Here is a 10,742-nt window from a genome sequence, read left to right as displayed (position 1 = left end):
TTTCAGGTCATTTTTGGCTTCGCTTCCATTTTTATTTGTGGTGTGCCGACATTTGAGCACTTTTCTGTCCCATTTGGTGCTATTCACGTTTGTCAAATGGTAAGTTTATATCATTAAATGTTAGTACAAAATATGTAGTATAACGTGTGTAATTTGAGTTTCATTTAATGACCTATAAACGTAAGAAATTCGTCGCATTAAATTTTCTTTTATTCTTGCATATTTCGTGAAATGAATTAATGACGTCACGCACGGGTGGGGTATGTACTAAGTATTCATGTATTGCCGACATATTCAGACAAAAAGGGTAAGCTTATGCATCTTGCAATATGGGAAGAATGTCAAAAATATGGAACTTGGAAGATGAATTTGAAAGCATGAATTTTTTATTGATTGTTGTTACTTGAATTGAATGTGAAGAATAAAAAATAAATTTTATGATACTTTGCAATGTCTCTTTTTGTTTTCTTTATGTCTGTCCTTGTGTTAACAAACAAAAGAACAAACAAACAAACAAACGAAAAAATAAACAAGCAAACAAACAAACAAATAAAACAAACGAATGAGCGAACAAGTGAATGACTACAAACAAACAAATAAACAAATATACAAACAAACAAACATTAAAACAAGCAACCAAGCAATCAAATAAGTAAACAAGCAAACAAAATAGTCAATAGACTCAAAATAATCAGGTGAACATCAATGATTCAAGCCTATTTAGAATCAATAAATATACTGGAATACAAAAACAATTTGTTGAGTCAAACAAACAAGCATACATCAGTCCATTCACCATTCCTAGCCATGCCTGGGTAACCCCTCTAAGCCTAAATATATAACCCCCCTCACGAGAAATGGAATCGTCCACATTTTATTAACGTAATATAATCGGCACGTACCATTTTGTGTCACAGGGGAAAATATGTACCACGGGTGGATGAAACGGTAAACATAAAATCTTTCTATTTTTACAATTTCTTTAAATATTTAGGTCTAAACTTACTCTTTACATGCGTAAATATTCAAAGCTAGTTACACCAAGTCAAAGGGTTGAGGTAATTCCACAATGGCTCTGAAATCGATCATATTTGAGAAAAATATGATCCAAAATGCCATTTTTAATTTGCCAATAACCAAAATGCGCTGCATTGCGCAGCTAAAGTGTTGAATGTATTAGGTCAGAAAACATCCCAAATTACATATTTCCGGCTTTACTTTCCTCCCCAACCCTCCCCATTTGGATAAAAAAGGAAAAATATGGGCGATTTTCAACCCAAAAAATGCGGATGTCGCTGATTTTGACACGAAAAATTCATTCTATCGCTAGCAGAATGCAATGATATCACATATACAATGTACGGGTGTTTTTAAATGGTTTCCACTCAATATGTCCCACAATTCAATGCGATTAAATGAGAAAATCCGAATTCTCACGAGGTACCCAAGTCTGATTTCTGCTCCAAAATGGCCGATCGTAAGCAAAAATTTCTGATTTTCTTCTTGAAAATATGGCCACTATAGCCAAAATAACAATTTCTCGATCATGAGAGGATGTACCTTCTGTGTCAGCGTACTTTTCATAGAATAACATGATCGCGCGACCTGCATGACCGAATCTTGACCTTGCCTAGCAACGATCGTGTGATTGGTCAATTCTCAAAAGCTGTGTTTTGCCCGTAAGCGCCCGGTATTTACGTAGTGCTTCGGCGCAAAAACTGTACCAAGTTGGCTCTCATGATCGAGAATTTAATATTTTGGCTATAATTACACTTTACAGGGAAATATGGTAAAATAAAATGAAAGTTTGTACTTTTTTCTTAGTGTAACTTAGGAGAAATATTTATTTTTTTATTGACGATTGACAGTGATAAAATGGGATATAAAGTTGATGTTTTATACATCGGCACGTCTACGGGCCTGATTTGATGACGTCATCTGTCATCGCTAGTTGTAGTTCAATTCTACAAGCGCAAGCAGGCCACGTTATTTCTATGGCCCATTTCACGGTTAGGCGCCACTTTTGGTGAAAAAAACTCGAAATTTTCAAAATGGATTAAATTTCATTTAATAGGGCTTTTCTTTTCCAAATAAGACCAGATTTTCATAAAAATATCATTTCCCAGCTTAAATCTCTCTACTTCTTGAAGAAAATTATGATTTATTATCTCATATTATGTAATTTTTAAACGAATTTGATAAATATTGAGTAGTGTACATGTAGGGCCTATATTTATACTTTGACTGTCCAATACATACAATAGATATTTAGAATAAACAAGTATGTCATAGGCTCCCTTCTGACCAAATTTGGGCAAATTTTGTTGTGTAATGACAAATTTATGGCCACTTAAATGTAATTTTTGTGGTAAAAAAGGGAAATTGACATGAAAAGGTTTACTCAACAATTTTAATAATAAGTGAATGACTCTGATATTTCACAGCTTTGAAGGTCATGATATGGGTAATGCTCACAAATAATATCAGCCAGTTTGAAAACACCCCGGGGGTGCCACTCATATACCATTGCATGTTGTCATCACTGACCAGACACTTTTATTTTTCACCCAAAACACTGACATGCCCAAGGGCTGAAAGGTAACCCTTACCACTGACCTGCTATGAAAAAAGGATACCCAAATCACTGACCACAGCCATGGTGCAAACAAAGGTACCCATATCACTGACCTTACATGTCCCAATGACCCTTCACTGACGAAGGTAGAAAGCAATATTTACCTAGTGTATTTCCAATCCCTTTACATACAATTTCTGTTATAATATGAAATAGCCTGGAATATCATCCTTAACACAAAATTGTGGTCATACACAACAAACAAGCTGCAATCATTTCATTGGTATCCAATTAGTACAAGTACATCCTGGGAAGATCATACACCAACAGGTTATTTGTAGTGGAAAAGTTTTATTTCCTATTCTTGGCAATATGCATTTTCTTAATAAGCGTAGCTATTTACCTTTGATTTCAGTGCTGAATCCTGGGCCGAATCCATGATCCGCGCTAAGCTCTGAAATCTGAAATATAAAGCACTTTTTTCCCCGTTTAACCCGGTTTTGCGGGTGACAAACAGCGATGGCAAATGTCACTTCACGATTTCCAAAAGGCATGGTTCCTGTCATATCTGGTTCAGCAGTCAAACGTATGTCGTAATCCATTCCGATTACACAGTATCTGTACCTTGTACAAAATTCATAGTCTCTACGCCCGTCTCTCGCAGCCCGCTCGGCAGCATGCACAAACATCACCGAGTTTTAATCATGGTACAAGACCGGGCACAAGACTAATATATTACACTTACAGACCCGGAAGTAAGAAGTTGTTTACAATCAGGAACGAAAACAGCGGCTGACGCCAAATGCTGGACTTTGATTTTCATGAACCCAAAACGCCGACATATCTATTGTAAAAAGGTACCCTTTTTCCAGAAAACACCAAAATTGAGACCCTTTTAGCGTCCCGCTGGACGTGGCCTATGCTTAAAAAGATACCCTTTTACCGCGAAATTTTGGTCGGTGATGACTTCATTGACGGTTCAACTGGCACCCCGGGGAAAACACAGGTCGAATTCAAGATTCTAATGTTTGTGCAATTTTGGATGTGACTGATGTCAATGTGAACGGAAACCACACACTGTAAAGCAGAGTATGTTTCAGAAAATAATGATTCAAAGAATTTTCACACACTCAGTAAATTAAATGCGATATATTGAAACATATAGTGTTCATTTTAAAACATTGTTTACAATTTATAGAAGCGGATGTGACATTTTCAATTGTGAACAGAATATTTCATTATTATAAACAGTTTGCTTGTCAAAAATATAAGCTTTGGGCACTTCTAACACATATATTTTGTTAGATTCTATTGAATTGAGCAATGCTAAAATGTTTTTCCTGACCCTTTATATTTTTGACAAGCAAAATGTTTAGAATACTGAAATATTCCGTTCACAATTGAAAATGTCACATCCGCATCTGTAAATTGTATACAAAACTATCCCCTAAAGACAATGACAAAGCCATGAAATAATCATATATGACATGTACGAAATAATAAACCTATTTTAGAAAGTCAAATATCATGTTGTTTTAGTATTTTGGCCTAAAAACTACTAATTTTGAGGATGTGACATGTGAATGGAAACTGAAGCTTTTTGAGTCCCCTATCACAATTAAAGAAGGCATAGGGCCTACTGAGTTAAAGATTTGTTGTGCCTTTTGATCCCCCACAAACCTGTAATGAAATAACTTCAAACTGGCATCCTAGTCCCATTCCTGTCTTAGTTCTTTGAAGAAACTATTTTGGATGTGATAGGTACCATGGATGTGAGTGACACATGTGAACGGAAACTTTGAAATAACATCTGCAAGCTAAGTTGATGAAGGAGTTTTCATTAAATGGTGTCATTAGATAGCTCATAGCAGGAGTTTTTTTAAATCAAGGAGAAAAAATTTTGCCACATATTTTGCTAATAAATTATACTATTTGGAAAATTAATCGGATGTGACTAAATTGTGAACAGAATTTGTTTGCAAAAATATCGCTGTATCTACATATTAAGAGCAACAAGTGTAATTTGTTCAACAAATAGTAACAAGACTCTGAACTTTACTAAAACACACTAGTTTGCCATTCATGTAAAGTAGGCTATTAGTCGATCTATTCCACATTGAATAAGGTACATAGATGTGAACGGAAAATGTCACATCCGAATTCAGAAATTTAAATGGTTCTCATGGTAGTTAAACTGACAACTAATATTTTGTTCATGTATGGCTGTATAGTGCAACTTGTTCACGACATAAAAACAACAAAAGCAGCTGGTAGGCTCAACATATGTAGTTAAAAGTGGCAGCATTGGAAAATAAATGTCTGTTTCCAGGTTGCTAGTGAAATGTGGTTTTTTGACCACTTCTGAACCCTGTGCGCCCTGAAAGATAAAAGCAGAAATGCCGATTAAGCTAGTGGAGGTAGGCCATGTATACAGAGACAATGAAAAATCACCAACAGTCAAATCTGTAACCCCATTATTTTTTACACACCCGGCCAGATATGTTGAAAATCAAAAAGTGGCGCCTAACCGTGAAATGGGCCATACTATAGATCTGCTGTACGTGCATTCAAATTGCATTGTATTGCATTGTAATTTCATTTGTGTCCATGCTAATTATGTTTACACAATATGAACTCACATGTTTTCAAACAAATTCGCCGATAATAGGTGATCAAAACTTAGGAATGTTACAAAAGTACAGATCGTATTCAGCTTACTTCATATGATTATGAGATGATCTTTGAAAAAATACGGCATAATTTAAATTTGTTGATTACGTAATGTGCAAATTGCAATAAGTACAATGAAGTAATGTGTAGGGCGGGTTTCTTTGTCTTACGTAACAGTATTGTTCTTCAAAAAACCTGGAAGCGCTACATATGGTCCTCTAGCTGAAATACAGATAATGTAAGATTTATGTAAACCTGTATTTTTGCTAGAGTATCTCAAGCTACCCACGGCCAGCCCACGCAGTGTTTGGACGTATGATATTTTCTCTTCCTGCAGCTCAGGGCCTAGATTTCGTGCCAGTTTGCGAGAATCAAGAACCATCCGAGTCGCTTCACTTACTGTATTATTCAATGAAAGAAACTGATTCTCGCAACAAATGTTACGATGTTACGAGAATCGTTACGAGAATCAATTCGGTGATTCTCGACGAATCTGAGGCCCTGCAGCTGCACTTGGCCTTCAGTAGTGCATAAGGGCATGTTACCTGCTGGTAGTAATGTTTCCATTTGAAATGTTGATGGCAATTGGACAAAAGAAGAAGCATGGTCCCGCTTCACAGAAAATTGTAAATACCCATCCTTCTGATACCAAAATCAGCTACTCTGAACTGTTTGTCATCTCGCTGAAAATGGCTGTTCAACCCTATCTGGGCCGAGTACAGCTAGTTCACCGGACTCAACCAATTAAAAAGATGAACTCAAACAGCATGGCTGCGCCAAAATTATAGTAATGTTGACTCACGAGGTGGTCGCGGTAAAATGGTTTATTTACACACATTTTGGACTAAAAAATGGGCAATTTAGTGGAACTCTGTGCTACCAAAACTATATTTATAAACTATCTGAGCGAAATAGCTGATTTTGAGGCTGCAATCTGGCGATTGCATGTTGTTAAATACAGGTAAATGTGGTGCCTTGCTTTGTTTTACCGACGCTGTATCTTTTTTTTTTTTTTTGAATTTCATCTCACATTCCTGAATTAATTTGGAGATAGTAAATTTTCGGGTACCCGGATACCCGCCCGAAAAAAATTTTTCGGATACCCGGGAGCATAAATACTCGAAAATAACACCCCTAGTAGTGCAGAGCCAGCAGAGCTAGCTGCATGACCTGCCTACCTGCTGGTAGTCCAAATGTTTCCATTTGAAATGTTGATGGCAAATTGGACAAAAGAAGAAGCATGGTCCTACTTCACAGATTTTTAATCCCCTATTCATGCACAGTTGCGTGAATCAGTCTATTGTGGACCATCCTTCTGATACTTGAGTGTTTGGACAAGGCACAAGCGGAACAGTTTTGACAGGCCTTTTGTCTACCTCTCTGTTAACTGTTTGTCATCCTCGCTGAAAAGGGCCCTTGCACAGTAAATCAAGGTTTCAACTAAGACAATGGATAAGTTGGCAATAAGTACAGCTAGTTCTGAAATTGCCGACTCAACCAAGAAACAAGATGATTTAAGGGGGTACTACACCCCTGCCCAATTTTGTGCCTATTTTTGAAAAAAAAAAAAAAATTATAGAGCATTGGTGACAAGTAAGATATGTATATTATAGGGCAAGGACTACAACTGCTACACTGGAAATTTTATTTCACCACAGACAACAGTTGTGTCCAGTTACAGTCAAAAATGAGGGAAAACCAATATTTGATCAATAAATCAATAACTACTTGCCTTGAGTTGCTGATTTTTCAGTGTAGTCCTTGCCCCTATAATATACATATATCTTACTTGTCACCAACGCGCTATATAATTTTTGAGAAAAATGCAAAAATAGGCAAAAAATTGGCCAGGGGTGTAGTACCCCCTTAAGTGTGATGTATGTTGTTCAAATGGACTCTTTCATCACTGTTCATAACATACCGTACATGGGATGGGTACAATTACCGAATAATAGGGTGCATTTAAAGGAATTTCGTTTTATACCGACAGGAATGCCCTAATGACCTTTTGACCCTAAAATGAAAAAATACCAAAATGCAAAAAATTTTGTAGAAGCTACTTACTCCTATGTTTTTCTTAGCAAATAAAAAAAATTTTGAAGGTTTTTTCGCCGAAGTGACCCCTTAATGACCTTTTGACCTAAAATCTGTGAGGACCCCATAGACACTGGCTAATAACAATGCATGTGTGCAAGTGGTGTCACTCTCCCTCCGTAATCTGTGACTTGCTAGACTTGAGTCAGACCTCGTTTACGGAGTTTAGGGTTTAGGGTAGGGGTAGGGCAGTCTTGTAAAAAGACTAGTAGAGTTGCACCCTATTTGGCAATCGCTCTCTGGCATGTTGCATTTAATTGGAAGGGTAATTTTCACACACCCGCATTGTGTATCAATTATCAAATTTACTGACTCTTGTCTCTAATAATAGTGAACATGTGAAATATAAATATGTACATTTTCTATTGTAAAGTTGTTGACTACATAAATAAAATATGATGTACCGTACTTGAAAGAACATACATGTATTACTTGTCTTTGATGGAAGTTAGAAAACTATAGTACTTAATGCATGCAACAAGCTGTGAATCAATACTCGTGCAACAAAATTCAACAGAACTTCAGAATTCAGTAAAAAATGCATGGTCGCATGTCATGAATTGGTCATCTTTTGTGTACAGTATACATGTACATGTGTAAGTTAACATAATGTAAAATGAGAAAAAATATCCCCAATTTTGATTCACTTAAAAAAAAAAAGTTCAGTTTCTTATAGGATTTTGCAGAAAGCACCATTGGAATTCAACAACCATTTCCAATGATATGAGCAATTAAAGGGTTTCCAAAACAAGAGGAAACAAAAGGAAATATTTCCTTTGAATAGCTATATCTCACAATCAATATTTCCAAGTTCCAACTGACTTTGCTTGATCGCATCACATATTACAAGGATGCCGAATCAACAAAGTTAATTAGCATTTAATTAGGCAATTTGTAAATTACATCTTTTTTTACAATTGATATACTATGAGGTAGATCTATAATCCATGATGATATGCAATTTGTGGTCCATGCTAGTTGTACAGTTTGAACTTTGCCATATTTTCACAATTTTGTGCACAACCCTACATGTATGGGGCTCCCCCGCCCCGGCTGCTCCATTGACACATTGTCATTGATAAACCTCAAAGTAGTTGTCCAATTGACTTGGGAGTTTTTGTATTTGACACAATTGTATTCTACACAATGACACCAAACTTTCTACAATAGATGTAGGTATATACTTTTAGAATAAACCAAACTTGAAGTGTGAAGAAAGCGTATACATGTTACGGCTGCTCCATTTTTGGGTGACCATACAATGTACATGTGTATTGTTACACAGCCGTGACGTTAGTCACGGCTGTGTCTTTTTTCTTACAGGTTCTTTCTTTCTTTCTGCCGACCACTACATTTGCTCTAGCACTTACATGCTTATACCGATTTTGACTTAACTTGGTCACAACCATCATTGACCATGCCCCTACATGTCATATGAAACTCGTGGGGTCGAAGGTCACGCAGGGGTCATAGGGGTCAAAAACGTGATTTCAACTAAAAATGCTTCTTCTCTCACAGATTACGTAAGACAGTGACACCATTTGCACACATGCATTGTTATTATCCAGTGTCTATGGGGTCCTCACAGATTTTGGGTCAAAGGTCATTAAGGGGTCACTTCCGGTATAAAACGAAAAACCTTCAAAAATTTTTATTTGCTAAGAAACACATAGGACAGTAACAGTATGTTCACACATAAATTGTAGTTACCCTGTGTATATGTGGTATTTTTTATTTAGGGTCAAAGGTCATTAAGGGCCACTTCGGTATAAAACGAAATACCTTTAAAATGCTTCTTCTTTCACAAATCATGTGGGACAGTGACGCCACTTGCACACATGCATTGTTATTAGCCAGTGTCTATGGGGTCCTCACAGATTTGGGGTCAATGGTCATTAAGGGGTCACTTCCGGTATAAAACGAAATACATTCAAAAAATTTTATTAGCTAAGAAAAACGTAGGACAGTAACGGTATGTTCACAAATGAATTGTGGTCACCCAATTCATATGTGGTATTTTTTTATTTGGGGTCAAAGGACATTTAAAGGGTTACTTCCGGTCTGAGACAAAAACATTCAAAATGCCCCTTCTGCCACAGCAAAGTGGTGCCACGTGCACCCATGCATTGACATTAGCCAATGTCTATGGCCGTTTTCATAAATTTTGGGGTCAAAGATCATTAAGGGGTCACAACACGGCTGTGTTCGTGGTCTTAGACCACAGCTAAGTCTAGTTATTATTTTGGCTATTGGTTTTTGATTGCTGCTGTAGAATCAGGGTGTAAATCACCATTTTGTTTTCTTGTTTTTACACGCCACTGTACACTGCGCATGTGTGGCACTATATTTGATATATTTGATATTCATGTGCGGGTCATCAGCAAAATGGCCAATCTCCAAATGCCGATGGCAACTTTTTCAATGATATTTATCCATGTGCTAGCCTAAACCTTTTAGGTTTTTAATGGACCATTTAAACATTATTTTAAATTGTTAAAACAAACTACATGTTGTACAGTGTATTGGAGTTACAAAACAAGTCAACAAGGTTCAGGCTGGACCATGAATTAAAAAGGAAAAGTGGACACAATCACAATCACCATATATAGTGCACATGTTGGTCATGCACTACTGGCATTTTCGGTCGCAAGATTACATTACCGGGTGGAAATACCCTTTTTAAAAAAAAAAAAAAAAAAAAAAGTTTTTATTTTTTCGGTTTTGTAGTGTCCCTGGACCTAGACCTAAATGCTAGGGATATTTTGTTATTTTTAATATGAAAATTGATAATTTGCGTCATATACCAAAATGCATTCAAATTCAATACATTTTGAGATTATCATTTTCACCGGGTAGGAAATACCCTCCCGGGTACCGAAAAAATCAAAAACTTAAAAAAAAAAAAAAAAAAAAAATTTTTTTTTTTTTTTCAGTACTTTTTAAAGATTTTTTTATTTTTAATCGGGCCTCGGTTTCAGTGTAGTGTCCCTGGACCTAGACCTTACTGCAAATGCTAGGATCATTCATGGTTGACCCAAAAACATTGTTAAAAAAAAAAAAAAAAAGTTCAAGATATTTGTTTTTGTTATTTTATGCAAATTTTAATGAATATGAAAAGCACTTGATAATTTGTAAAATTCATGTCATATACTAATGTCTATTTTTTTTTTTTTCCTCTAGTTTTTGTCCCATTTTTTTTCGGTTTTGTAATTCTTTATGTATTAATTAATTACCTGGACTCCTACTTATTGAATAATCTAAATGCTAGGATCATTCATTAGGTTGACTGGTCTAAAAAAAAAAAAAAAATTCCCAAATTTGATATTTTAAGATCAAGTTATTTTTATTTCGATAATGAAAATTGATAATTTGTATTCATGTCATAGTCTATTAATGATTTCAA

The 10,742-nt window shown here is 35.9% G+C and overlaps 1 protein-coding gene across 12 annotated transcripts in view; it reads left to right on the top strand.

Annotated features, from left to right (window-relative positions):
- Window positions 1-13: 13 nt before the first annotated feature.
- The window catches only part of LOC140155397 (uncharacterized), a 127,627-nt gene continuing 116,898 nt past the window's right edge, over window positions 14-10,742 (top strand). For all 12 annotated transcript variants that reach the window (XM_072178227.1, XM_072178231.1, XM_072178235.1 and 9 more), the window contains exon 1: window positions 14-99. The gene's annotated coding sequence lies outside the window, so the exon portion shown is untranslated. The remainder of the gene's footprint in view (window positions 100-10,742) is intronic.

Source organism: Amphiura filiformis, chromosome 6, assembly GCF_039555335.1.
Source record: "Amphiura filiformis chromosome 6, Afil_fr2py, whole genome shotgun sequence".
NCBI lineage: Eukaryota > Metazoa > Echinodermata > Ophiuroidea > Amphilepidida > Amphiuridae > Amphiura > Amphiura filiformis.
Note: the sequence above shows the minus strand (reverse complement) of the source record. Positions and strands in the feature narration are given on the sequence as shown.